Here is a 26,552-nt window from a genome sequence, read left to right on the forward strand (position 1 = left end):
TTGTTCAGCTTTAAGCAAGGCATATAAAGGTTGAGCCATTAAAAAAAAATAGGTATCCAATTTCTACAATATCCTTCAAGGTCTAAAAATCCTTGTAAATGGTGTTTGGGTTTTGGAGGAAGGAAAATTAAAATGCATTGGATTTGGTCAAGGTCTAGGTGGAGGTCCTGGGGGCAGGGATAGGTAAGGCAGAAAGAATGTGGCTAAATGGTTTGCAATAGCATCGAAAAGAAAGTGGCATTTAAATTTTATTTCTTTGACTGAAAGATAGGAATATGTATGAGTCTTAATTCCTTATCTTGGTCTGTTGAATCTCGTTCTAAGATTTCCTAATTAATTTCCCCCCTTTGGGAGAAAGATAATTGTGTTTGGAATAATCCAAGGGAATTTTTTCTTCCTCAAGGTAAATTGAGGTAAAAGGAACTCATAAAAATTGGTGAGTACCTTGTAAGGGTCCTAATTAAAAGGGTATTGGGAAGGATTTTTTTTTCTTTAACTGCTTTTCAAAAAATGTTTTTTTGTTGTTAAATATAAATATATACAAAGAAAAGAAAGAAAAAACAATGATTTTCAAAGTACATTTCAACAAGTCATAGAACAGATTTCAGTTTGTTATCCATTACCATTCCACTATTTCAGATTTTTCCTTCTAGCTGCTCCAAAACACTGGAGGTTAGAAGAAGTTTTTTTCTTTTTTTTGTGAAAAATAACTTATATTCAAAAAAGCAATAAATTTCAAAGCACATAGCAACAATTAGATGTAGAACAGATTTTTTTTTTAATTGGCTTTTAAAATGGATTGTACCTGGCTAGGTCTCCTGTATATAAACAACTCTGTTTCACAGTTTGGTTGTCATAAATATATTTTTACCAAGACTTTTTTTTTTTAAGTTTTAAAATTGTTCCTGTGAAGTGCAGGTCCAGGAGTCAAACTCAGGTCTCCCACATTGGCAGGCGAGAATCCTACCACTGAGCTACCCTTGCACCATTCACCATAAATATAATTTTTAAAAAACTTAATTAATAAAAGAAATCAAACCCAGGAGGAGAAAAATATTTTTAATTTGTTTTTCTTCATTTATTAATCAAGTAGATCATTTTTGAACTATTTATATTTTTACTTCCAATTTTTTATTTCAAAGTACATTTTAGCAGGTTATATAACAGATTACAAAGCTTGTTATGGGTTACAGTTCCACGAATTTTCATTTTTTTCTTCTAGCTGCTCTAAGACACTGGAGACCAACAGAAATATCAATATAATTATTCAGTACTCATTTGTTAAATCCTATCTTCTCTGTTATACTCCTCGTTCTCTTTAAATAACCTATATACAAAAAAGCAATAAATTTCAAAGTACATCACAACAATTACTTTGTTGTGGAACAGATTTCAGGGTTTAGTATGGGCTACAATTCTATAATTTTAGGTTTTTATTTCTAACTACTCTAAATATTGGAAGCAAAAAAAAAAAATCAATATAGTGATTCAGCACTCATACTCATTTGTTAAACCTGACCTTCTGTGTATATAACTCCACCATCACCTTTGATCTTTCTCCCGCTCTTTAGGGGTATTTGGGCTATGCCTACTCTAACTTTATCATGTTGGAAAGAGCTGTCAATAATATGGGATGGGGAATGGAACTAGTTGATGTTCTGGAAAGGCTGGTCCCTCTGCATTTGAGGACTTATCTGGCCCAGGGACCCATTTGGAGGTTGTAGGTTTTTGGAAAGTTACCCTTGCATGGAACCTTTGTAGAATCTTATATAATGCCCTGGGTGTTCTTTAGGATTGGCAGGAATGGTTTTGGTTGGGTTTGGCAAGTTATGATAGATAGCAATTTCTAACTGAAGCATGTGTAAGAATGACCTCCAGTGTAGTCTCTTGACTCCATTTTGAACTCTGTCAGCTGCTGATACCTCATTTGTTACACTTCTTTCCCCCCTTTTTTGTCAGGATGGCATTGTTGATCCCATGGTGCCAGGGCCAGGCTCATCCCTGGGAGTCATCTCCCATGCTTCCAGGGAGACTTTCATCCCTGATGTCATGTCCCATGTAGGAGGGAAGGGCATTGGTTTCACTTGCAGAGTTGGTCTTAGACAGAGGGAGGCCACATCTGAGCAACAAAAGATCTGGAGGTGCCTCTTAGGGATCCCTGTAGGTAAGCTAAGCTTTTCCACTGCATACATAAACTTCACAAGACAAGCCTCAAGATCAAGGACTTGGCCTATTTGTTTGGGTATCCCTAATGTTTGGCACAGTATTGGTGTTTCCTTGATGGTAAAGTTTAATAGCTCCATAATTTTTCTCCCATCCCTCAAGGGACTTGAATTGGGAGGGATTTGAAAGCAGTCATGGGTTTATTGGAGGCTGCTACTGTTTGAATTGTTTTGTACTCCGGGAAGGAGTATTAATAAGGGTGGTGGGGTTTAACTCAGAGCAGGTGGCCCTAGTATCTATTACAGCCTATACTTCCTTGTTTTCTTTTGTTTCCAGTTATCAGATCTATTTTGCCTAAAGATATGATGCGGACAATTGGAAAAACCTCTGCTATTTCCTTGGGCAGCAATCATATAAAAGGTACTTTACTTTCTTAGAGGGCAAAGAGCATTGATGGTTGCTGCTGTTTTTGGATAGTCTGGGCAGTTTCTTTTCCAATATCCAGATTACCAGTGCCTCGAATGCTGGTGCCTAAAGGGTTTATTGGAACATATTTAGGTTCTGTTTTAGCTTGGGAGGACTTTTTTTCTCAGTTTTTTTTTAGTCTTTTCAGAGGTGTGATCTAATTATCTGTAAGATTTACTGAATTAGTAGGTTCCATTATGGCCCAATTTAGTTGTTTGTGTTTTAGAGTCGCACTTAGTTCTTCTGAAAGGCATTAACAAAAGTAAAATTAAATAGGGTAGAGGTTTCAGAATTAATATGGTCCAGACCTGAAAATTGTTTGAAGGTTTTCTTCAAGCCTATTATACCTATATATGGGCTTATCAAGTTTCTGGATACATTTTTGAATTTTTCTCCACGCAGTAATTTGGGGAAGAACTTCAGGAATGACCTTAGGAACTTGTAAAGTTCCTTAGCTTAAATGGTTCAGTTTTGTCAGTACTTCTTCATTTTGAGAAGTCATTTAAGGGATTCTTCCAATTAGCTTTGTCCGTCCAGATTTTGGCATGACCTTCACCAGCAGTCATCTAAATTAATTGATGAGGGTCTGAATAAACAGGCTCATAAATATGAATGATAAGATTGAATTATTTTGCAAAATCAACTAGATTTTCAGTAGGATTTGGGAAACCTTACCATTATAGAAGGGGAATTAGGCTAAACTAGAATATAGAGAAGGAGGACAAGAAAGGGTTTAAAGGTGAGTTAGAACAGTCAGAGTGAGGAGTTCTGGATACTTGTTCAAGCTTCATAGTGCACTTAGTTGCGTCTTTGTTAGCTTTTGTTAATTTAGTATTTTTTTAAAAGAGAGGTAATTTTAGAATTAATTCTGTTGCCGGCATTGAATTTCTAGGTTTCTGGCTGTGCTGCGAGAAAAAATTCAAGGGCACAGCATGGATCGAGCAAGCAGGTAGAAAGTTTAATGAGTACACATGCAAGAAGGGCATGTGGGCACTCCTGCAACCACAAGAGGAGAGGTAAGAGGTGAGAGGTGCACAATGTTGGGACAACCAGCTTTTATTCCTTAGCTTTACTTAGTCCTCCTTGCCCTCTCCTTGTTATATGGAAATGGTTTATAGGCCTAACAAGAATTTTCTGTTACCCACTCTGTTAGGTCTTATCTTTGCAAAACAGGCTTTTGTAAACATAAATTACAAGTCAGAGCTCTTTCTCATACCCTCCCTTCTCTCCAGAGTTGCACCTGGTGGTAGAGAGGGCATTTGAGCAGGTCAGCTGCTGCCCAATATTTTGCGTAGTTGTGTAGCCTCAGGCAAAAAGCCTCTATTTTCCAGTTGAGTGTGCAAATATATCAATTTAGGCATATCAAAAGATCCCTATTGGGGCCATTATAATTCAAGATTTTCTCTAGGGCTCCAGTCCAGTAAGACAAGATGCAGAATCGTAATTTTTGTACATGAAATCAGCTGGTATGCTAGGTGAAACACCCTTGGATTTCTTAGATGGATTAAAACCCATTCAGTTAATTCAAATTGTGAACAATGTAAAGCCTAAACCTGAGGGAAATTGTCTGCATTTTGGGCAAGTGTAATGTTTTACAGGGTGCCTTTCGAGGGACACTTGTTTTAACTGGTGAATAGCCCGTGCTCTAGTTGTCCAACCCACGACCAGGTGTTCTTAGTTGCACAGAAAGTGTCTTGAGGGTGGCAGGCAACCTTGTGTCAGTTTAGCCCACACATGACCACCTTATCCTTTCACAGGAATCTTGTTCTTTGGAACTTGAGATTTCTCATCAAAAGGTGGTGGATAGTTTGTAATGTCTTGATATCCAGCCATATTAGTCCTCCGACTTTGTTCTTCATGATTGTCTTGGTAACATTTGCCCCTTCATACTTCCATACAAGTTTCAAAATAGGCTTTTCAATTTCCACAAACATTTAATGAGATTTTGAGTGAGAACACAATAAATTTATATATCAGTTTGGGCAGGATTGATATCTTCACATTTTTGAGTTTCTAATGTATGATCATACTATTATTTACTTAGGTTTACTTAAGTCTAAATGTTTTATGTTCTTTGTTTAGAGTTCTTATATAGCTTCTGTAAATTTATTCTTATGTATTTTATAGATTTTTAAATGCTGTTTTAAATCATATTATTAAAAATTATTTTCTAATTGTTTATTGCTAATATGTAGAAATGCATTTGATTAACTTGGTATTAACTTTGAGTCCAACAAGTTTGCTGAATTCAATTCTTAATGACGGCAATTTAGCTATGGATTCCTTGGGATTTTCTAAGTACAAAATCATGTTGTGTGTAAATATGTTTTTCTTCTTTTCCAATTCTTATAAGTTTTATTTCTCTCCCTTGCCTTCTTGAACTGATGACTACCGATACAGTGTGGCAGCCATGCTTGTCTTGTATTAAATCTCTGGAGGAAATCTTTCAGTATTTCATCATAAGAAATGTATTTGCTGTAAGTTTTGATAGAAACCTTCTGTGAGATTAAGAAAGAACCCTCTGTTCCTAATTTGATAAGCATTGTGGTTGTTTTTATCGTGAAGGAGTGTTGTATATTATGTAATACTTTTTCTGCATCTGTTGAGATGATCACGAAATTTTCTCCTTTATTTTGCTAGTGAACTAAATTACGTGGATTGATTTTTGAATGGTAAACCAACCTTGCATTTCTGAATCAAACCTAACTTGGTCATAATATGTTATTCTTTTTCTGTATCACTGTTTATTTTCCCTAAAATTTTGTTTGGGATATTGCATTTGTATCCAATTTTCCTTTCTGATAATGTCTTAATCAACATCAAGGTTTTATAGTCTTATAAAATGAGTTATAAAATTTCACATTTGATCAGTTCTCAGGAGGAGTTTGTGAGATTGGTGTTATTTCATCTTTATAAATTTAAAAATATTAATTGCTAAAATTATCTGGGTTTGGATGTTTCTACTTGGAAGAGTTTTAATCACAAACTGAATTTCTTTAAATGTTTTACAACTATTCACATTTTTAATATATGTTATGACTATTTGATAGGTTTTGACTTTACTAGGAGTTTCTCTGTTTTATCTAACTTTTCGTAATATTGTGTTGTTTTCATAATATCATTTTTATACTGTACATTTGACTTCTATATTATTAGCTTTATCTTTATTTCCAGTCTTCCATATTCTTTGAGTTTAATTTTTTGTTCTTTTTCTGGCCTTTAGAGATGGATAGGTAATTGATTTTTGGCCTTTTTTCTTTTCTAATGTATGTATTTAAGAATATATATTTCCATCTTGAGGTATGTCCATTGACATATCCTCTGGATAGTTGACACTTCCCTTAAATGTCTACATCAATCCTATGTTGTAGATTTATGATCAAAACCAATTGAGAAGCAATAGCTACTGGGTCAAGTAATTTTATCATCATGGAATAGTCTCCTTTGCATCACTGCCTAACAGACATGCAAAGCCCTTGAGACCTAGCCATTCTATGACTTGCTGTTGCTTTCTGCTTAGATTGCATCTTACCAGGACAGAGTGTAGGCACAGGGAAAATGGGAAAAGGATCAGAGTTGAGGGGTACTGTTCTGGTTTGCTAGTTGCTGGAATGCAACACGCCAGAGACAGATTGGCTTTTAATAAAAGGGGATTTATTTTGTTAGTTCTTCAGAGGAAAGGCAGCTAACTTTCAACTGAGTTTGATCTCTGCTGGCCTTCTCTCCAGGCTTCTGGTTTCCAACAACTTTCCCTGGGGTGATTCCTTTCTGCATCTCCAAAGGCCTGGGCTGAGCTGTGAGTGCTAAGATGTGGTATGCTGAGCTGCTTGGGCTGTACTACGCTGTACTATGTTGAACTCTCTCATTTAAGCACCAGCCAATTAAATCAAACATTATTCATTATAGCAGGCACACCTCTTAGCTGACTTCAATGTAATGAGCAACAGATGAGGTTCATGTACCATTGGCTCATGTCCACAGCAACAGAACTAGGTAACGTCACCTGGCCAATTGACAACTGAATCTAACTACCACAGATACTGAAGGAGAATTTAGCAGAATTGGTCAAAGGACTTGTGAAACCAATTTAAGAAGAGGCTAATAAGTAACATTTTATTTATTCAATAAATATTTTCTAGGTGACTAATATGTGCAACATGTTGTGATAGCAAGAATTAAAAGACTGAATATCCTGGAGGAGGTTACAGTCTCATGGGGGATGGGCATGCTTTGATGACTCCTATTGCTAGGGAATGATAAGGAAAGTCCTTAGCTATAATATTTTAAATATTATAATATTATGGAATATTATGGAAGTGCATAAGAATGCTTTCCAGAAAGGGCTGTTTCTTTCTGCATCTTTCTATGAGACTTTTGCTTATTTATCTGTGTGACTAAGGGAAAATTATTTAACGTCCTTATTATTTAACATACATCAGTTTCCAAATCTCTAAAAAAAGTTTCCCCAACTATTAAATCATGGAATTTGAGGGGAAAAATTGAATTAGAAAAATTTTCATAATGTACTTACCATAATACCTGGTATAACACCTTGTTGGATATTATTGTTAGTTTTTACAGTCTTTCTTTATGCTTTTTATTTCTCCTATCTTTACATGTCCTTTCCTGTTCTCTCTAACTGCTCTTTTCTTTCGATTTAACTGGCTGAAATGAAAAACAAGATAATTATTTTCACAGTTTTAAAGAGCATTTATTGGAAAGGTATATGCTTCCTGTTCTTGGTTTATTTGCATGCATATATATTTTTCTCAATCTAATAAAGAAAACCAAAAATTAAAATTAAAAATAATCTAATGGTAGAGCCAAGGCTTACATATATTTCCTGTATGGACAATTATGCCCCTCTTTAGTACATACCTCATTTTATAGTATAATCTCTTTGAGAGCAGATAAAATGCCATGTAAGTTTTGAAAGCTTTTTAAGCTACTATTATAAAATTAATCACTTAATGTATATTTTTGAACAAAAGCTTGCAAAAATAAAGGCAGTATTTTAGCATATGAATTTGTCAGGGTAGAAAAGAATGTTAGAATACGGGAGAATACTGAGAAGATATGCTAGCTTATGTGTTAGCATTTATATTCATTTTGTGCCACCCTGCCTTCTATGTATATGGGTAGTAACATTTCTGTAGCTCATTTGGTTCCATGTAAGGTATTGTGCATGTGTGTGTGCACGTTTGCACATTGGTGCTTATAAAGACTGGAACAATAGAAGGACAAGCCTGCATATACATTTATTCTCTTTTGTCCTTATAGGTACACATGCATATTTGTATACTTGGAGGTGATGAAAGGTCTGATTCAAATGCCAGAAAAAGAGTTGCTTCAACATAGAGTCATGAGCTAAAAAGTATTGTGTTCATATTGAAATTAATTCCCAGGCACCCAAAGAGAACAGTAGATGGTCATTGTACATAAATCAGCCCTCCCACTGAGGGACATTGACTGAAGGGTGGAAGCCTTTACAGAGCCTATCATCAGTCATGATGTGGCTTCCCGACTTTCAAAGACTGTGCAGATATCAGACCAGGAGGACTAGAACTGTTATTAATGCATATTTTCATGTAGTTCTAACTTTGCCCCAGTCAAATTTAAAAACAAAAACACAAACAAAAACCTTGGAGTATCCCAGTAGAACTCAATGTGGAAAAAAAAAAATTAATCAGATTTTTAAAAAAGGAGTAATGTGGTCAGTTTGTGGTCTTCTTTTATTACCCAAAGATTTATCACATTCACTGTACAATTAAATCTCTACGTCTGTGGGGCACAAATGTTTTATGTTTCCAACATTTATGGTTTGACATCGGAAACATCTGTGCAGATCCAGTATACAACATCTGGAAGACATTTCTGAGCTTTTATGACATGCAGAGTGATCTTTGTTTTGGAACAAGTGTGTGGTTTTCTCCAGTAGCTCTTCCTGCTAGTTATGTCCTTCCCTAATTGGCATTTCACTGGGGGATTGAAAGAAACGTGGCTTCCTGACCTCCTGCTGTGCGTAAGGAGAAGCTTCAGAGAAATCTTCACATAATCACAGATTCAGAGAAGGAGAAGATACTGAATCATGGGTTCAACTGATTTAAACCAGGAAACAGGTTGGGAGGAGCGAAGGGTCAGAACTGTGCTAGATGCTTTTTTCACGTTGTGACATTTATCACAAGATCAACATCATTGTCCAAATTTACCAGTGAGGAAACTGAGTCACGGGGAGGTTAATTGGCTCAAGGTCATACAGCTTACAAGTTGGGAGATCTGAAATTTAACTGAGATTTGCCTAACCTTGTATTAGATGATGGTGTCCTTGCTCTTGAGGAGCGGGTAAGATGGTTTAGCATTCAACAAATATTTATTGATTGCCTACTATTGTTCTAGGTGTTGACAGTAAATCACTGGACACAACAGACAAAATTGCCTGTCCTTGTGAAGCTTATATTCTAGTGCAATAGAATTACAATAAACAATTTAAAAATTACATTATAAATTAGGATGTTGATGAGTGCTATGGAAAAAGTAGAGCTAGGCAATGGAGTCAGAAATGCTGTGGAAGGGACTAAAATAAAGTCGCCTTAGTTTGTGTTTCTCCTTTAGCAAAACCTGAAAAAAAGAATTTGGAAATGGGCAGTTTATTTGGGAGGTGATCCCAGGAAGCAATATGAGGGAGTGGGGAAAAACCACACAAAGCAGGAAAAAAGGCCAATAAAGGATGCATTAAAAAATCTGTTACCTCCTGTGTGGACCCAGGACCCCATTCCCTGGCAGATCTTCTGAGGAACTGTGTAGAACACACTCCAGAATTGTCCTGTGGCAAACAGGGATCTTGGGACTTTTATCAACCATTGGTTAAGGGTTTCTCCTGAGGAACTTTTTAATTCCTCTGAAACTTGAGGTTGTGCCTGTATTGGATGAAGGAATTTCTGTGTCTTTAAAGCAGCAAAAGAGAGGGAGGCAGGGTATTTGCTTGGCTTGGGACACTGAAAATGTCACTGAAGTGTGCTGAGACCATTTGGGATCAGGCCATGGGTGTACTGCACCTTAAGGATCCACTCTAAGATTTAAATTTAAAATGGGGAGGTCAATGTAGGTCTCAAGGTGTAAGTGACATTTAAACAAAGACTGGGAAGAGGTTGGGGGTGCTGTGAGTGGCCATGAAGATTAAAGAACATTCTAGGTAGAGGAATAGCCAGTTTAGGGGCTCTGAAGTGTGAGGATGTCTGGCATGATCAAAGAACAGTGAGGAAGCCAGAGGAGGCCAGACTGGCTGGCATGGAGCGAGCATGGGTGAGAGGAAGATGAGATCAAGGCAGAGGAAAGTCATGGGGTGCAGGTTATATAGGCCTTGAGGCTACGGTAAGTATTTGTGGCTTTTACCCTGGGTTAAAAGGTGAGCCTTTGAAGGGTTTTGAGCAAAGGAGTGGTGTAACTTGAGTTACATCTAAACAGCTCATTCAGGCTACTGCACTGAGAATAGACTGTAAGGCTGGCTGGGACCAGGGTGGTAGTCATGGAAGCAGGGAGAAGTGAATGGACCCAGGAGATATTTTGAAAGTACAGCCAGTAGGATTTCCTGGTGGATTACATGTGAATTATGAAGGAAAGAGAGGAGGGTAGGTGGGGTACAAGTGTTTTGGCCTCAACCATTAGAACGGCAGTTGCTATGCAGTGAGGTGGTGAAGGCAGTAGAAGGGACAGACTTGAGCAAGAAGACCACTTCGTTTTAGATGAATATTAGGCATAAAAGAAGAGATGTCAGGTGGGAAGTTGGATGTGAATCTGGGGTTTAGGGGTTTGGACTGGGTTAGAGATATAAATGTACATGTCCTTAGCATTCAGATATGCTTCAAAGCTGTGAGACTGAGTGAGATCACCAAAGGATTGGCGCAGATGGAGAAGAGAAGTGGGCCAACATTAATAAGTTGGGAAGAAGAGGAGGTCAACAAAGAGGACAGAGAAAGTATGGCCAGTGAAGAAGGAGGAAAGCCAAGAGAAAACTGCCTGAGAAGCCAGATTGGATCAGATTTTAAGAGGGAATTAGAGGACAGTAATTGGAGACAGACAGTAGATACAATGTCTGTGAGTAGTTCTGCTGTAAAGGAGAGCTGACAAGTGGGATAATAGCTCGATGGGGAGAGCAAGTGGAGTTAAGACAGGTTTTTGTTTTATTTTGCTTTTAGTTGTGAGAAATAATAGCTGATAGGAATATGGGAATGATCCAACAAGGAGGAAAAACTTGAAGATAGAGAAGAGGAAAGGAGAACTGCTGGATCAATAGCCTATCATAATCAGGAAGCAATCAATCTAATGTTCTCAGGGACAGTTTAGCCTTGGATAAGAATTTAGAACAGTTCATCACTTAGCAAAAGGGAAGGCAGACTCAAAGAGTTAGAGATGCTGGTAGGTGTTGAGAAATGTTGATGGGAGTTTATGGAAGTTTTCTTCTGATTGCTTCAGATGGTGTTGGACATTGAGAGGAAAAGATTTACCTAAGAAAGTGAGGGAGTAGATGAACTAGTGAATATAATATAATAAATATATCATATAAAGAAATATGTCATTATAATATAACTGCTGGGAACAACATGCAATTCATGGTTATAAATACATTTGGCAAGGTAGGATCCACAAATAAACAGCTGGAAAAATGAGTGTGGAAATGAGTGAGATCAATGTTGCAGGCAAGTTAGGATCCCCTGCTACATGTTCCCAGGGCGTATTTCTACCCTACTATACATCAGATTTTATAAAGGAACAGGGTAAAGGGAATTCTCAGACATGAATTATTAGTAATGAGTATTGATAGAAACTTCTGGTTGAAAAACTTGATAAATCAATTTTTTTAAGTATCTGCCTCCCTCCATATAATGATGCTGGGGCATCTCTTCCCCTAGAATCCCTCAGGGCTGATTTCGTCAGAACTAAGACCTTCATTTCTACAGTTGCTGGGAGTGTTAACCCTACTGATGGCGCCCCACTGAATTGCTTTCTAGGTGTTGCCTTCAGCCAAAGAGAGCTCCCTCAGTCTGGAGTAGTCCACCTCCACTGACTGGTTCACTTGGGCTGGGTTTGAAAGGCCAGGCTCATAGTAGAATAATTCTAGAATAATTCTAGAGGGCTGTTATAGCTTCAGAGCTCCCTGTGACATCTGCTGAGTCTGCATCACAGTTCAACAGCTCCTTCTGGACAGTTCTATGTCCTTGACTCCCCAACAGGTTTTGAGGGCATAACCCAACAATCTTTCTCACCAATATCTCTCTTTTTTATCATTCCATTCTACATATATAATCAGTAATTCTTAATATCATCACATAGTTGCATATTCATCATTTCTTAGAACATTTGCATCGATTTAGAAAAAGAAATAAAATCTAATATCTCTCTTTTCATACACTTCCAGGGAAACCCAACCTAAGAACCTCCTGCTGCAGAAATTCTACAGTTAGGAGTTTACCAAGATGTAATAAATAAGGATGCAAAGATTTTGCTGGTACAAAACTGCTTCTCATTATTCACAGTAGTATGTTCTATGTTCATAAGACTCTATGAACATTGAATTAGTGGATATTAAAACATTGTTTCTAGAGGAAATACAGGGTTGGTTTCCTGCAATGTTCTGATCACAATGTTTTTGTCGACCAATGAATACATAACCTTGTTTTATGTGTATTCTGTTTTAAAGATACCATATTTAATGAACTTTGTGGATTCGGTAACATTGGATTCACGGCAACAGCACTATAACTTACGCCCCAAAGAAGCTTATCTAACACATGTATAGTCCCTGTAAGGCACTTCACAGCCTTCTTGCACTTAGGAACATTAGACAGCACTTCAGCACTGTACTTGGGGACCATCTAAATAGAAAAATCTCAAAAATGATATGAACAAAAAGCACAAAAATGTGAAAAACATAACAGTAAGTGTATTTCAAAAGGGCATTTGCTTACAACATTAGATTGGTTGAAATAAGGCAGACATTGTTTTGTTCACTCTCAGCTGGGAACATGCACAAAATTTTCATCACACTGTGCATGTCACAAGCGACCATGAAAGCACATTGAGTATTGATTTAGGGGATTACAAACAAATTTTAATGAGTACGTGAATTCACAAATGCAGAATCTGTGAATAAAGAGAATTAACCAAATATTGTTTATAACAGTGACAAACCATAGAAATGATTGCTTAAATTATATATGGTATACCCTTATTGTATGGAGGCATCAGTATGCTGCAAGTGCATATGTAAGGACATGGAAAGATTCTTACAGTGTTTTAGTGAGAGAAAAACGTCAATTACAAACCAGTGGGTTCAGTAGGATCTCATTAAAATGATATATGTGAATACATGTATATGAAATATACATGTAGTTTTAAAGTGGTTATCTGGGCATAAGAATAATAGGTGGATTACATAATTTTTGCTAATTTTTATATACTGACCGTGACTTATTTTCATAATAAGCTAAGGCAGAAAAATTATTTTAATTTGAAGTGACATAAATTGAAATTTCCCTATCTTCTGAGTAAGAACAGATGTGGAAAACTGCCAGAATGGGCAGTTCAAGTTTAGCCACATACACAATTGCAATGAACTTGAATTCCAGGCCTCAGCAGCAAACATTTCAAGACCTAATGGACTTGTCTACATTTCCAAAATTCAGGACTCACAGTCTCTTAAAGGATGTATGTATTGTTCGATATTCCTCAGAGATTGTCTCAGAACTGTAGTGTAGTTGCTGAGACGTCTAAATTTCCAGGGCTCTTCAGTGATTTAAGGGGACAATATATAGAATATTTCAAACAATGACGTTTTTATTTTACTTATTTTATTTTTTTTGCATGGGCAGACACCGGGAAATGAACTTGGGTCTCCAGCATGGCAGGCGAGAACTCTGCCTGCTGAGCCACCACGTCCTACCCCAAACAATGACTTTTAAAAAATATGGCCTTCATAATCACAATAAATATAGGTATTTCCACTCTTACCAGCCAAAGTGACCTCTTTAAAAATGCCTATTCTGCTGCAACTTTTGACAAAACCATTACATCAATGTTTCCCAAACTTCAGTCATTTATGTGCCACGGTCATGATTTTTTAACTTTTGTGCCATCTATAATATTACTCAATCTTTTTCCTTAAATAGACTGTTTTTAAAAATGAGAGTACTTACTTAACCTGAATCTAAGTAATAATATCCAAGATAAAATTCCCTTAATTTAGTAGTAATAATTTAAAAATACACATTAAGCACATAACTATCAAAATAGAAAAAGTTTGTCCATGTACCCCTGGATATCATCTCTTGTGCTTGTACCATGCTTTTGGGAACACACTGCACCAAGTTGTCATAATCTGAAAGAACAGACATTTCTGGAACTTAAGAGCATTCTGCTTAGCCATTGCAGGAGTGAAGGAAGGTGCTCTCAAACATTTGGGCTGGCCTGTTCTCATTACCAACAAACCCTGACTTCTGCCAAAAGTTTGTTAGTCAGTCATTCGGAATACGAACATATGATGCATTAAATGGGTTTTTATGGGCTGCTGGGAGAAGTTAACTGCCACATAGAACAGTGCTAATTTTTGTGGGCTTTTCTCTCTGAAGTTGCTGGATGCCACTACAGGCAGGACTTAGGTATATTTATCTTGGCCAAGGACCATTTGTCACAGCTTAATAGTGGTCATGAATGTTTCTTGACTCTAATGGACTGAATTGTTCAAAACTTTTTCTTCAGTATCCGAAATTTTTCAGAAAGGGGATGATTTTTATTTAAAACTGAAAGGGGGGTGCCCAGGTGGTTCAGTGGTTGGAATGCTCGCCTTTCATGCGGGAGTCCTGGGTTCGATTTCCGTACCATGCACTGCCCCCACCTCCAAAAAAACTGAAAGGCATTCAGAAGCCACACTGGGACAAGGGACAGGAAAAGGAGGAAACATCTACGTAAAATCTATGTAAGTAACCACAGCAACTTGCTAACATTTTAGTGTGTAGTATAAGAAGGGAGTTTGTTGGGAGGATATTTGATCTCTATTGGGACCATTGCCTAAGCCCAAATAATAAGATGTGGATACCCAGCCTCAACCAAGCAATCAAATTCTTACTTCGGGTGTAGAACCCAATATCTGGGAGAATTCCTATGGAGTCTCAACCCCTGGTCCAAACTCTACCATGTGACATTGATTTGAAAAAAGCCCACTGTTGGAGAGACTTTTAAAAATTCTCTAAACCAGTTTGTCTGGCTTGCTTTCTTATTTGAAAGAATATGTGATATAAACAGAAAAAATTTTCACAGATTTCTCACCCTGATCCAATAAGCCAATCCCAACGCATTTTTTGTATTTAAAATTCTAGGAAAGTAATAATAGTAATAGTCCCCATTTACATATCATGTATAAATACTGTTATACCTATTAGGTTATGTCTTTCTCACAGCACTTAGGGAAAAGGCAGGGCCAATACTGTGACCCCAGATCACAAATAATCTAGCAAAAGAGAAGTATCTCTCATTCTCCTCTTCCTTGTTGATCAAATAACCGTGGAGGTCTGCTGTGTGCAAGTCTACATGCTGATTCTAGAAAGAAAGAGATGTAGTTGCTTTCATCTCAGGGCTTAAAGTTTGTTACAGACAGTATTTTAAGGGGAGTTCAGAGGTGGACTGTGAATAGATGTGTTGGAGAAGGTCTGTTGTTGGAATTTGAGAAGGAGGACAGGATTAGTACAGGAGCTCCCAGCCTGGATGAAGTGTGTGCACTGAGACCACAGGCAGACATGTACATGGTAGGATAGAGGAACCTTGAGTCCACCTGTAGCAGAGGGAAGGCATAAGAGGAGAGAATGCAAAGGAGTGAGGGGGCCATTCTCGGCACACACCTTGAAAGACCAGTCAAATCAGTTAAAAATGACTATTAATGGCTTGTCTACACACTGGGTATTTGTCTGTGACTTTGGAAGGGCCATTTGGGGGGCTTGGATTTACTAAAATTACCATCACTTTGTAAGCTGTTGAGTTGCTGTATATAATAATAACTGTTACTATTACTGATCTGCTCAATTGGCCACTTCCTTCTCTCTCTCTTAGTTACTTTTTTGTTTGTTTATTAGAGAAGTTGTGGGTTTGCATGACAACCATGCATAAAATACAGGATTTTCATATACTGCACTATTATTAACACCTTGCATTGGTGTGAGACATTTGTTATAATTGATGAAAGCACATTTTTATCATTGTACTCTTAACTAGAGTCCATGGTTTATCCAAGGGATCACAATTTGTGTTGTGCAGTTCCATGTTTTGTTTTGTTTTTAAAATTTATATTCTTTTATTATATAATACAACCTAACATTTCCCCCTTTTAATCACATTCAGATATATATTTCAGGGCTGTTGATTATGTTGTACTGCTATCATCACTTCAGTACTTGATCTATTTTTATCTGCTCTATTTTACCTCTCCAAGATTTTTAATTCCAAGTGTGGTATACTGTTATTTTAGTGGCCCCAAGTATTCACTTCCTGGGGTAGCCCTTCCCTTTGTATCTGACTGCCCTATGACCCACTTTAGCCAACAGCATGGGACAGAAGTGATGCTCATCCAGCTCTGTGCCTAAGCCTTAAGAAGGTCTGGGGGAAGCCATTCACCATGTCAGAATCTTACGGTCCTGAGACCTTCATGCTTTGGGCTTCAGGGACCACGCCAACCATGCTGAGAGTTCATGTGGAGAACTGAGGTCTCCAGCCAACAAATTCAGCTATTTCATAGCGATTAGCAAGTGCCAACTATCTAGCCACGTGCCTAGGGCCATCTTGGAAATGGATCCCTGTGCCCTACTCAGGCCCCTTTAGCCAATTGTCACATGGAACACAGATAATTTCCCCTGCCAAGCCCTGCCCAAATTGCAGAATTGTTAGCATAGAAAGTGACTTGGTTTTAGTCACTGAGTTTTAAGTTAGCCTCTCTCACAGCAGTAGGCGATAGAAATTCAAAGGCCCTGCCATTCTGTATAATATTCCACATATAATATTACCTCTTTCTCATTTTTAATTACTCCTCCCTCTCCCCCATTCAAAACAAGTTTGCATCAGGAGTCATGTCATTCATCACTTTTCCAATATGATTATTCCAATATGTTTCAATATCTCCCTACATTTCCAGGTGACAATGTCTTCTCTTACTGCCTCATTCTTTTAGATCTTTGCTGCATGTCTGCCCCACAATAGCTATACATTTCCAGCTGGTCCTTTCCTTCCTTCATTGCTCTGTACCACCTCCCCTGACTTTAGGAATTCAACCCTGGGCATTCACCTCTCTGATAAACCTAATAGACCAGTGTCTTATCACTGGCTTGTAATGAGAACAGACAATAGATTGTGGTGACATCATATATACAAAGGATCTGGTTTTAAAAATCGTAAGCCTAGTATGATTCTCAAGCTATGTTACCCTAATTGGAGGTGGGGGATAAGAACTGAAGGTGGAACTGGGTAATTGATAAGGATGAGGGATGAGGAGGAGTGAAATATTAGAGCAGGAACAAATTTATGGGATACTTCTACCAAAAGCCTTGTCTACTGCAGCCTAATTCCCTACCACCTCTTATGCATCCTAAGTCCTTTCTTATCTCATTTCTAGTTCTGAAAATTATCTCCCTCTCATTTTTGTATTTATCCACATCTATCCTTCAAGACCTCAGCCCAGAACTCATTTCTCTTTCTCTCCACTCTTGAACAACCTTAAACTTCTTTCTATGTGAATTGTGAATGTCCTCACCTTACTCCTAATACAGATACCTATATACACACAGAAGTAGGCTCTGGAACTTCCACAGGTTTTTCTTACTTTATTGACCCTAATTAGTCTTTTAACCTAAGTCATGTCAGAATTTGGAGCTCAACCTGTGCTTAATTGGCATTCATGGTTTACTGGTTGTCCCTTGACAGTGAGGATTATGGATTTACTTCCTGGGTGTCTACTCCAGTTCTAGAAATATTCTGAGTGCCCATTTACTCAGTATTTACTTCACGGCTAGTCTCTTTTCCATGGCTCTTCACTATTCTCTACTGACAGTAGGAGAATTGGAAGACAGGAAAGGAGAAAAGAGGGGAAAGAATACATTTAGAGGAAGGGACACAGTCTATGGTAGCTGTTAGTAAATTTCATAAATACCCTTAAAGACAAGGAGCACAAGTAAATAAGCTGACACTGCTCATCCAATGGGAGCACCAGCCAAGTTGGAGAAAAATGGAATTACAGTTGCTAGTTAATTTAGGTTTCCATGTGTGACTTTTCACATAATGGAAGTATGTCCCTCTTAGGCTGAGGAAACAGCACTCCAAGTAGAAATATAAAGGACCCGTCTCACTGATACTTGCCCTTATTCAAGTTTTAAAGAAAGAAATGAAGAATTCCAGTTGAAGTTTTGGCATTTATTACCTGGTGATGGCATCAAATGGTTTGTTTTTTCATAGCACCCCCATGTTTGGAGCTGGCTGGCTGAGAAAGCCTGGCTAGGAGATAGCAGCAATGGGCCAATGTGTAAAAGTGTTGTACTTGGGGGGTCTATGAAAGTTAAATTGTTAGGGAAAAAAATTCTACAAATTATCTGTCACTCACACTTTTCAACAATTTTTTACTGAGCTACGAACTAGGTGCAAAGCATGGTTCTAGAATCATCGGGATTATATTAGTCAAGTTTCCACAGAGAAGCAGACCCAACAGGATTTACATATGTGTGTTTGTATATATATGTGTGTGTGTGTGTATATATATATATGTGTGTGTGTGTAATATGTACAAATATAAATGTTTTATGTCTGTATATATAAATAATATATGTATATAGATATAAACAATAAGAGACTTATTGTGGGAATTGGCTCACATGACAGTGGGGATTGGCTAGTCCAAATTCCATAGGGTAGGTCTGAAGATGGAAATGCCAGTGAAGGAGAAGTTGTGTTCCCCAAAAGAAGCTGGCTGCCTGAAGAAGAGGCAGAAATTCTTTTTGATTTCTGAAATCCTCAGTTTTGACTTTAATACCTCCAACTGATTGGATGAAGAGACTCTCCTCATTGCCAAGGGCAGTCTCCTTTGCTGATTGTAGATGCAATTACACAGAGTAGCAATCAACTAACTGTAGTTGTAAATCCATCTATGAAATGCCCTCACAGTAACAGCCAGGTGAGAGTTTGCTTGAGCAAACACTGGACACCATCACCTAGCTTAGCTGATATGTAAAATTAACCTTTACAGGGATCAAGCCTTGAATAAAATAAACATAGTCTTTGCCCTCATATGACTTACATTCTATTGGAAGACAGACATAAGTAAAATAAAAAGTAAATATGTAGTGTTCAGGTGTTGATTGTGTTATGGAGAAAAGAAGTTGGGGTAGGAAGTAAGGTTGCTATTTTGTACAAGGTAATCACAGAAACTCACATACATAAGATGTTTCTTGAGGAGACTTCTGAGGAAGGTGAGCCAGGTGTCCATGAAAAAGTATTTGTGGTGTGTGTGTATGGTATGTGTGTGTATTTAGAGTGTTTGAGGAATAGGCTGGAGATACTGCAGGGAGAGTGTGAAGTAGTAGTGGTGGGAGGGAAAAGGGTCAGTACCGCAATTGTTCTCAAAGTTCTCAAACTTTGCTGCACATTAAAGCCACCTACAAAGCTTTAAAAAAAAATCCCATATCCAGGCCATGCTCTAGGCCAGACTCTCTGGGGGTGAGACCCTGACATCAGGGTTTAAAAAAAAACATAGAAACTGAGATGGTTCCGTGTGCAGTCAGGGCTGAGAATTAGTAGGACAAGGTTTTGGAAGAATTTTAAGCAGAAGTTAGAATCTGATTAACCTTTTTTTTTCCTGCATGGGCAGGCACCAGGAATCGAAACCAGTGTCTGGCACAGCAGGCAAGAACTCTGCCTGTTGAGCCATCATGGCCCGCCCCTTGATTAACCTTTTAAGTAAATCTCTGACACCTGTGCTGAACTTGGATTGTAGGGTCTCAAGGGCTAAAGCAGGGAAATCACTTAGGTCATGGCAGTAATTCAAGGGAGATGTGTGATGGTCTGGATCCAGCTAGCTGTGGTGAGGTGATAGGAAACTGTAGGATTCTGCTTTAGCTCTGTAGGCAGCCACCAGCCCTTGCTGTTGGGTACATGACGGTTTTGCTTTCAATTTATTTTGGAGATCTTGGGCTTCCTCAAATCAAGTGTAAGACTAGGCCTTTATTTTATTTGATTCAGATCATGTGAGGCCAAGCAGAAAAGGGCTGTAGTATTAACAGACAAGCGCAGCAGAGCACAAGTCTGACCCTTAGACAATTCTGGCCTCAACCAAACTATTCAAACATCTCTAAACATGTTGGAATAAGCAAGGAACAAAACACGTTTTGACAGATAATTTATTTCCAAGCTATATGTATCTTAAGTGTAACTGAAACCAGCTGTTTTTCCTCCCTTGCTCTTCCCTCTCCCATCTTGTTGATGAGGCACTGACAGCCTCAGAACACGTCAAGTGTAATGTTCGCCCAGCGGGACAAAACATTTTGTTATTCACAGGAACTCCGACCTCAGGAGGGATGAGTTTTCATCTATAAATCATCACCCAGACGTTCAAGTGTGCTACATTTGGCAAGGAAACTCTGCACAACCCCAACAGGCCAAAATTAAGAAATGCACTAGGTAAAAAGCATCAATTTCAAGGTAAATGATAAGGTTATTTCTTGTTTCTGTCCTCTACCTCTTTCCCATTTCAAGAGTTTCCTATGATTCTCAGGTCCTGGAACCTGCCTGCCATCTTTCATCTCAGGGTCTTCACACAGACGTCCCCTCTACCTGGTGAATTTTCTCCCACCTGTTTCACCTGGTTAATGTCCCCAATCATTCCTGCAGGATCTCTGTATGAGACTGGGCAAAATATGTTTCCTCCAACCTCAACTTAAAGGCCACTTCCTTGATGCCCAAATGAGGTCACCTCCTCCTATTCTACAGCAGTCCCAAGATTCATTTTGAATACCCAGTGCACCTGTCTTCATTGTTATAATGCCTGTTTTCATCCTCAAGCCTCTATTCTCCATCAAGACAGCCCAAGCTCACCTGGCTCACTCCCATATGCCCACCTGCCTAGTACCTCATACACATATCCATTCAGCTAAGAGTTTTTGAAAAATTGCTTTGCACCTGACACTGTGCTAGTCTCTCAGTGTCCATTGGTGCTCAATATATATATGTTGCAGGACTGAGGGATGTAATTCAAACTTAAATGTACCAAAATTCCTCATCATTTTCCTAAAATCAGCCCCTAATCTCCACTTTCTGATATCCACAACAGCTATCACCATTACATCTCTTGATCTCCAAGCAAGACCTGCTGCCTTCTCCATTCTTGTGTGACATACCTTCAAGTTCTCTGGATTGGTCCTATCAAGTAGGTTTTACAGTCATCTCTTTTTTTCCCTGTGGACACGAATTTGAGGCTGTTTTCAAGACCGAATTACAAACATAAACATTCTATCCATATCCTTTCTTCTAGCTCATAGGCAAACATCATAAAAAATTTGGTGTATGTCTGGTATACCATTTTGTACTTTTATTATTTGGGTATGTGTATTTATGTGTGTAGTTTTGTTTGCTTTTAAACATTTATATGAATGATATGCAGACATACCTTGCTGCTGGTTCAATGTCAGACCACTATAATAAAGTGCAAATTACAATAATGCAGGTCACATGAAATTTTTGATTTCCTGATGCATATAAAAGATATATTTACAGTAAACTGTAGTCTATTAAGCATTAGGTCTAAAAAAACAATGAATATACCCTAATTAAAATGTGACAAAGTGTCAGAAAGTGAGCACATGTTGTTGGAAAAATGGCACTGATAGATTTGCTCGACGCAGGGTTGTTATAACCTTTAATTTGTAAAAAACACAATCTCTGCAAAGCACAATAAAGTGGACTGAAGTAAAATGAGGTATGCCTGTAATGCTGTATATAATATTCTGCTACATTCATTTTATGTTTTAATTGATTTTTAAATGTTTTTCAGATGTAGCTATGTTGATACATGTAACTGTTATTTATTCAGTTTGTTTTATTGTGTTTCACCAGAGGAAAACATCATAATTATCTAAATGATGCCCTACTGGTGGACATTTGGGTTATTTCTATATTTTTCTTATTACAATCAAAACAGCAATATACTTACTTGTGCATGTCTTTTTGTTTAACTGAGCAATAATTCTAAACATAGAAACAGAATTCCTGTTTTTTAACTGGCCAGCCTCTTTTGAAAAACCTTCTTATGTTTGCCCCACCAAGATGGATGCTAGATATTCTTTTTAACAGAATACTTTGCAACTAGGGAACTGCTGTATGCCCTTGGCTCCATCAGTCATCAGTGTGTATTGGATATGTGCTTTCCAAATATTTTCTCTCATTTAGTAGCTTGTGTTTTTGTTTTTTGTTTTTTTTCAGTAGGCTATGTTTTGACTTTCATGATAAAATCCTTAAATGTACAAAAGTTTTAAATTTTGATGATGTCTCATATATTTGCTTCCTTTTTTGTTGCTCACGCTCTTGGTATAAAGTCTTAGAAACCACTGCCTAACATAAGGTCCTAAAGATGCTTCCCTGTATTTTCTTAGGACTTTTTAGTTTTTGGTTCTTATATTTAGGTCTTTGGTGCATTTGCAGTTAATTTTTAAATATGGTGTGAGGCAGGGGTCCACCTCCATATTCATATTTGGATAGCCAGTTTTCACAGCACCATTTGTGAAATGCTTTTCCATTGATTGGACTTGACACCCTCATCAAAATCAATTATCCATAGATGTGAGGGTTTATTTCTGAACTTTCAATTTGATTCCATTGGTCTATATGTCTGTGTGGTGCCAGTATAATGTTGGTTTGACCCTTGCTGGCATGGTAAGCTTTGTAAGAAGTTTGCAAATCAGAATGTGTGAGTCTTCCTACTTTATTCCCTTTTTCAAGATGGTTTTGGCTATTTGGGGCTTACCCTTCTGTATGAATTTGATAATTGGATTTTCCATTTCTGCAAAGAAGGCTGTTGGAATTTTGACTAGGATTGCATTGAATCTGTAAATTGCTTTGGGTAGAATAGACATCTTAATATTTAATTTTCCAACCCATGAACACAGAATAATATCCTTCCATTTATTTGGGTCTTCTTTGTTTGCTTGTTTGGGTTTTTTTTAGCAATATTTATTGTTTTCTATGTATGAGTCCTTTATACTCTGGGTTTATTTTATTCCTAGATATTTGATTCTTTTAGTTACTATTGTAAATGGAATTTACTATCTTGATTTCCTCTTCAGATTGCCTATTACTAATATATAGAAATACTAATAATTTTATGTGTGAATCTTATACCTTATACTTTGCTGAATGCATTTATTAGCTGTAGTAGTTTTGTTGTGGCTTTTTCAGGATTTTCTCTTTGTAGGATCATATCATCCACAAATAGCGAAAGTTTTGCTTCTTTCTTTCAATTTGGATGTTGTTAATTTCTTTTTCTTGCTTAATTGCTCTGGCTAGAACTTTCAATATAACGTTGAATAACAGTGGTGACTGTGGCCATCTCTGCCTTGTGCCTGACTTAGGGGGAAAACTTTCAGTTTTCTACCATTGAATATAATGTTAGGTGTGGATTTTTCATATATGTCCTTCCTTATATTGAGTGAGTTTTTTTCTACTCCTAATTTTCTTAGTGTTTTTATCAAGAAGGGGTGCTGGACTTTGTCAAATGCCTTTTCTGCATAAATGAGATGATCATTTAAGGCTTTGCCTTCATCCTATCAATGTAGGAAGTACTGTATTAATTGCTTTTCTTATGTTGAACCATTCTTGCATACTGTGGAAATCCCACTTGATTACAGTGTATAATTATTTTAATGTGCTGTTGAATTGAGGGTGCTATTATTTTTTTGAGGACTTTTGCATCTATATGGATAAGGGATATTGGGCTGTCATTTTCTTTTCTTGTGATCTTTTATCCAGCTGTGGTGTTACGGTGATGTTGGCTTTATAGAATGAGTTAGGAATTATTCCCTCCTCTTCAATTTTTTGGAAGAGTTTGAGAAGGATTAGTGTTAATTCTCAGAATGTTTGGTAAAATTCAACGGTGAAGCCTCCTGGCCCTTGTCTCTTCTTTGTTGAGAGGTTTTTGATGACTGACTCAATCTCTTTACTTGTTATTCGCTTTAGGAGATTATCTGTTTCTTCTTGAGTCAGTGTGTGAATTTCTAGGAATTTGTTTATTTCACCTAAGGTATTTGATTTGTTGGCTTACAATTGTTCACAGTAAGCTCTTACACTCCTTTTTTATTTCTGTAATGCCCAACCCCACTCTTTAATTTCTGATTTATTTATTTGCATCCTCTCTTGTTTTTTCTTTCTCAGTCTAGCTAAAAGTTTGAAAACTTCTGTTTTCATTGATTCTATTGTATTGTTTTTCTCTCTTGCACTGATCTCTTTTCTCATCTTATTTCCTTCTTTCTGCTCACTTTACATTTAATTAGACCTCCCTTTTTCTTTAAATCCTCCAGTTGTGAGGTTAGGTTTCTGATTTGAGGTTTTTCTTCTTATTTCATGTAAGCGTTTATGGCTATAAATTTCCCTTTCAGCACTATGTTTGGTGCATCTCATAAGTTTTGGAATGCTGCATTTCCATTTTCTTTTACCTCAAGATATTTTCCAATTTCCTTTGTGATTTCTTCTTTGACCCATTGGTTGTTTATGACTGTATTGTTTAATTTCCACATATATATGAATTTCCCACTTCTCCCTCTGTTATAGATGGCTTTATTCTACCATGGTCAAGGAGTATACATTTTATAATTTCAATATTTTTAAGTGTGTTAAGACTTATTTTGTGACCTAACATATGGTTTATCCAGGAGAATGGCCCATGTGCACTAGAGAAGATTGTGTATTCTGCTGCTGTGGGTGAAGTATTCTATATATGTCTGTAATTTCAGATTCATTTATAGTATTGTTCAAGTCTGCTATTTCCTTATTGGTCTTCTGCCTAGATGTTCTGTTTTGAAATTGAGGTACTGAAGTCTTCTATTATTAATGTAGAAGTGTCTATTTTTCCCTTCAAATCTGTCGATAATTGCATCATATATTTTGGGGCTCTGCTGTTAGGTACATATATTGATTTTAAGTTGTCATATCTTCTTGTTGAATTGACCCTTTTATCTTCATCTTCATCTTCAGTATTTGTTTGGCTACTTTAAAAAATTTCTTTCCCCTTATTGAGATTCCCATACGGTTCATTCATTATTTTCTTGATATCCTTTAGTTCTTTCTTTGTGTTTTCCTTTATCCCTTTGAACATATTAAAGATCATAATTTTATTTTTTTATTGTTGTTGTGAAAAACAACATATATACAAAAAAGTAATAAATTTCAAAGCATACCACAGTAGTAAGTTATAGAACAAGCTTCATAGTTTGATATGGGCCACAGTGCCACAATTTTAGGTTTTTCCTTCTAGCTGCTCCAAGACACTGGAGACCAAAAAAAAAAAAAAAAATCAATATAATGATTCAGCAGTCATACTCATTTGTTAAATCCTATCTTCTCTGTTATAACTCTGTCTTCTTCTCCTTTGCTCTTTCTCCTAATTTTTAGGGGTATTTGGGTTATGCCCATTCTAAATTTTTCATGTTGGAAATAGCTGTTGATAATATAGGTTAGAGGGGATGGAACTAGTTGATGTTCTGGAGAGGCTGCCTCTGCTGGATTTCAGGATTTATTGGGTTTAGGAACCCATCTGGAGGTTGTAGGTTTCTGGAGAGTAATCCTAGTTCATGGAACCTTGTAGAATCTCATATAAAGCCCTACATGTGCTTTAGGATTGACAGGAATGATTTTGGTTGGGGTTTGGCAAACCATGGCAAATAACAATATTTAGCTGAAGTTCTTGCATAAGAGTAGCCTCCAGAATAGCCTCTTGACTGTATTTGAACTCTCTTAGCCATTGATACCTTACTTTGTTACAATTCATTGCCCCCTTTTGGTCAGGAAGGCATTGTCGATCCCACAGTGCCAGGGCCAGGCTCATCCCTGGGAGTCATATCCCACATTGCCAGGGAGACTTTCACCCCTGGATGTCATGTCTCACATACTGGAGGAGGTAATGATTTTATTTGCAGAGTTTGGCTTAGAGAGAAAGAGAGGCCACATCTAGCAACAAAAGAAGTCCTCTGGAAGTAACTCTTAGGCATAACTATAGGTAGGCTTTGCTTCTCTGCTACATAATTAAGCTTCACAAGAGCAAGCTTTAAGATCAAGGGCTTGGCCTATTGACTTGGGAGTCCCTAATGTTTAAAATGGTATCAGACTTTCTCCAGTGGTAAAGTTTAAGAGTTCATATTTTTTCTCCCATTCCTCACAGGACTTTGCCAATACTTTAAAATTATCTGTTCAACATACTCAGGGATGTATCTGGGTATTGCATTAAGCTATACAGAATTACAAGCCCTCATTCCCATTCTGAGCTCCCTGTGTTTGGGTTGTTTAAATAAATCTATCCGGACAGGTTGAGTTAGATTATGTGCTACAGAAAATTTAGGTTTTGAATAAAATAGACCTCTCTTCCTTTGGTTGCCTAGAGTAGAGGAAGTTCTGAAATACAGAGAGTGTCCTCCTTACTCCTGTATTCTGATTTACCTTAGTCCTGACCACATCAGCTTCATTCTCATCTCTATGCGAAGCCTGATCGCCTTTTCAATTTCTTTAACAGTTATTGTATGTGAATGTGACTTTCAGATCTGCAGAACTCCTACTCTGAGTCTTAGGTGTCCCATAGGTACCAACAGTTCCAGGGAAATACCAGGTTATGCATATATAGCACAGTCTCTCAAAATCTAGAAATA

The 26,552-nt window shown here is 37.4% G+C and overlaps 1 protein-coding gene across 20 annotated transcripts in view; it reads left to right on the top strand.

The window, feature by feature from the left end:
• Window positions 1-26,552, top strand: part of MYOCD (myocardin) — a 510,995-nt gene that overhangs the window by 141,868 nt on the left and 342,575 nt on the right. For 15 of the 20 annotated variants that reach the window (XM_077166023.1, XM_077166027.1, XM_077166028.1 and 12 more), the window contains 2 exons: window positions 20,206-20,349; window positions 20,978-21,073. The exons of 1 other annotated variant lie outside the window; for it this stretch is intronic. The gene's annotated coding sequence lies outside the window, so the exon portion shown is untranslated. Of the gene's footprint in view, window positions 1-2,499; window positions 2,584-12,043; window positions 12,134-20,205; window positions 20,350-20,977; window positions 21,074-26,552 lie in introns of all 20 variants that reach the window. 4 more of the 20 variants (XM_077166024.1, XM_077166039.1, XM_077166026.1 and 1 more) reach the window with 2 other exon arrangements.

This window comes from Tamandua tetradactyla, chromosome 6 (assembly GCF_023851605.1).
Source record: "Tamandua tetradactyla isolate mTamTet1 chromosome 6, mTamTet1.pri, whole genome shotgun sequence".
Taxonomy (NCBI): domain Eukaryota; kingdom Metazoa; phylum Chordata; class Mammalia; order Pilosa; family Myrmecophagidae; genus Tamandua; species Tamandua tetradactyla.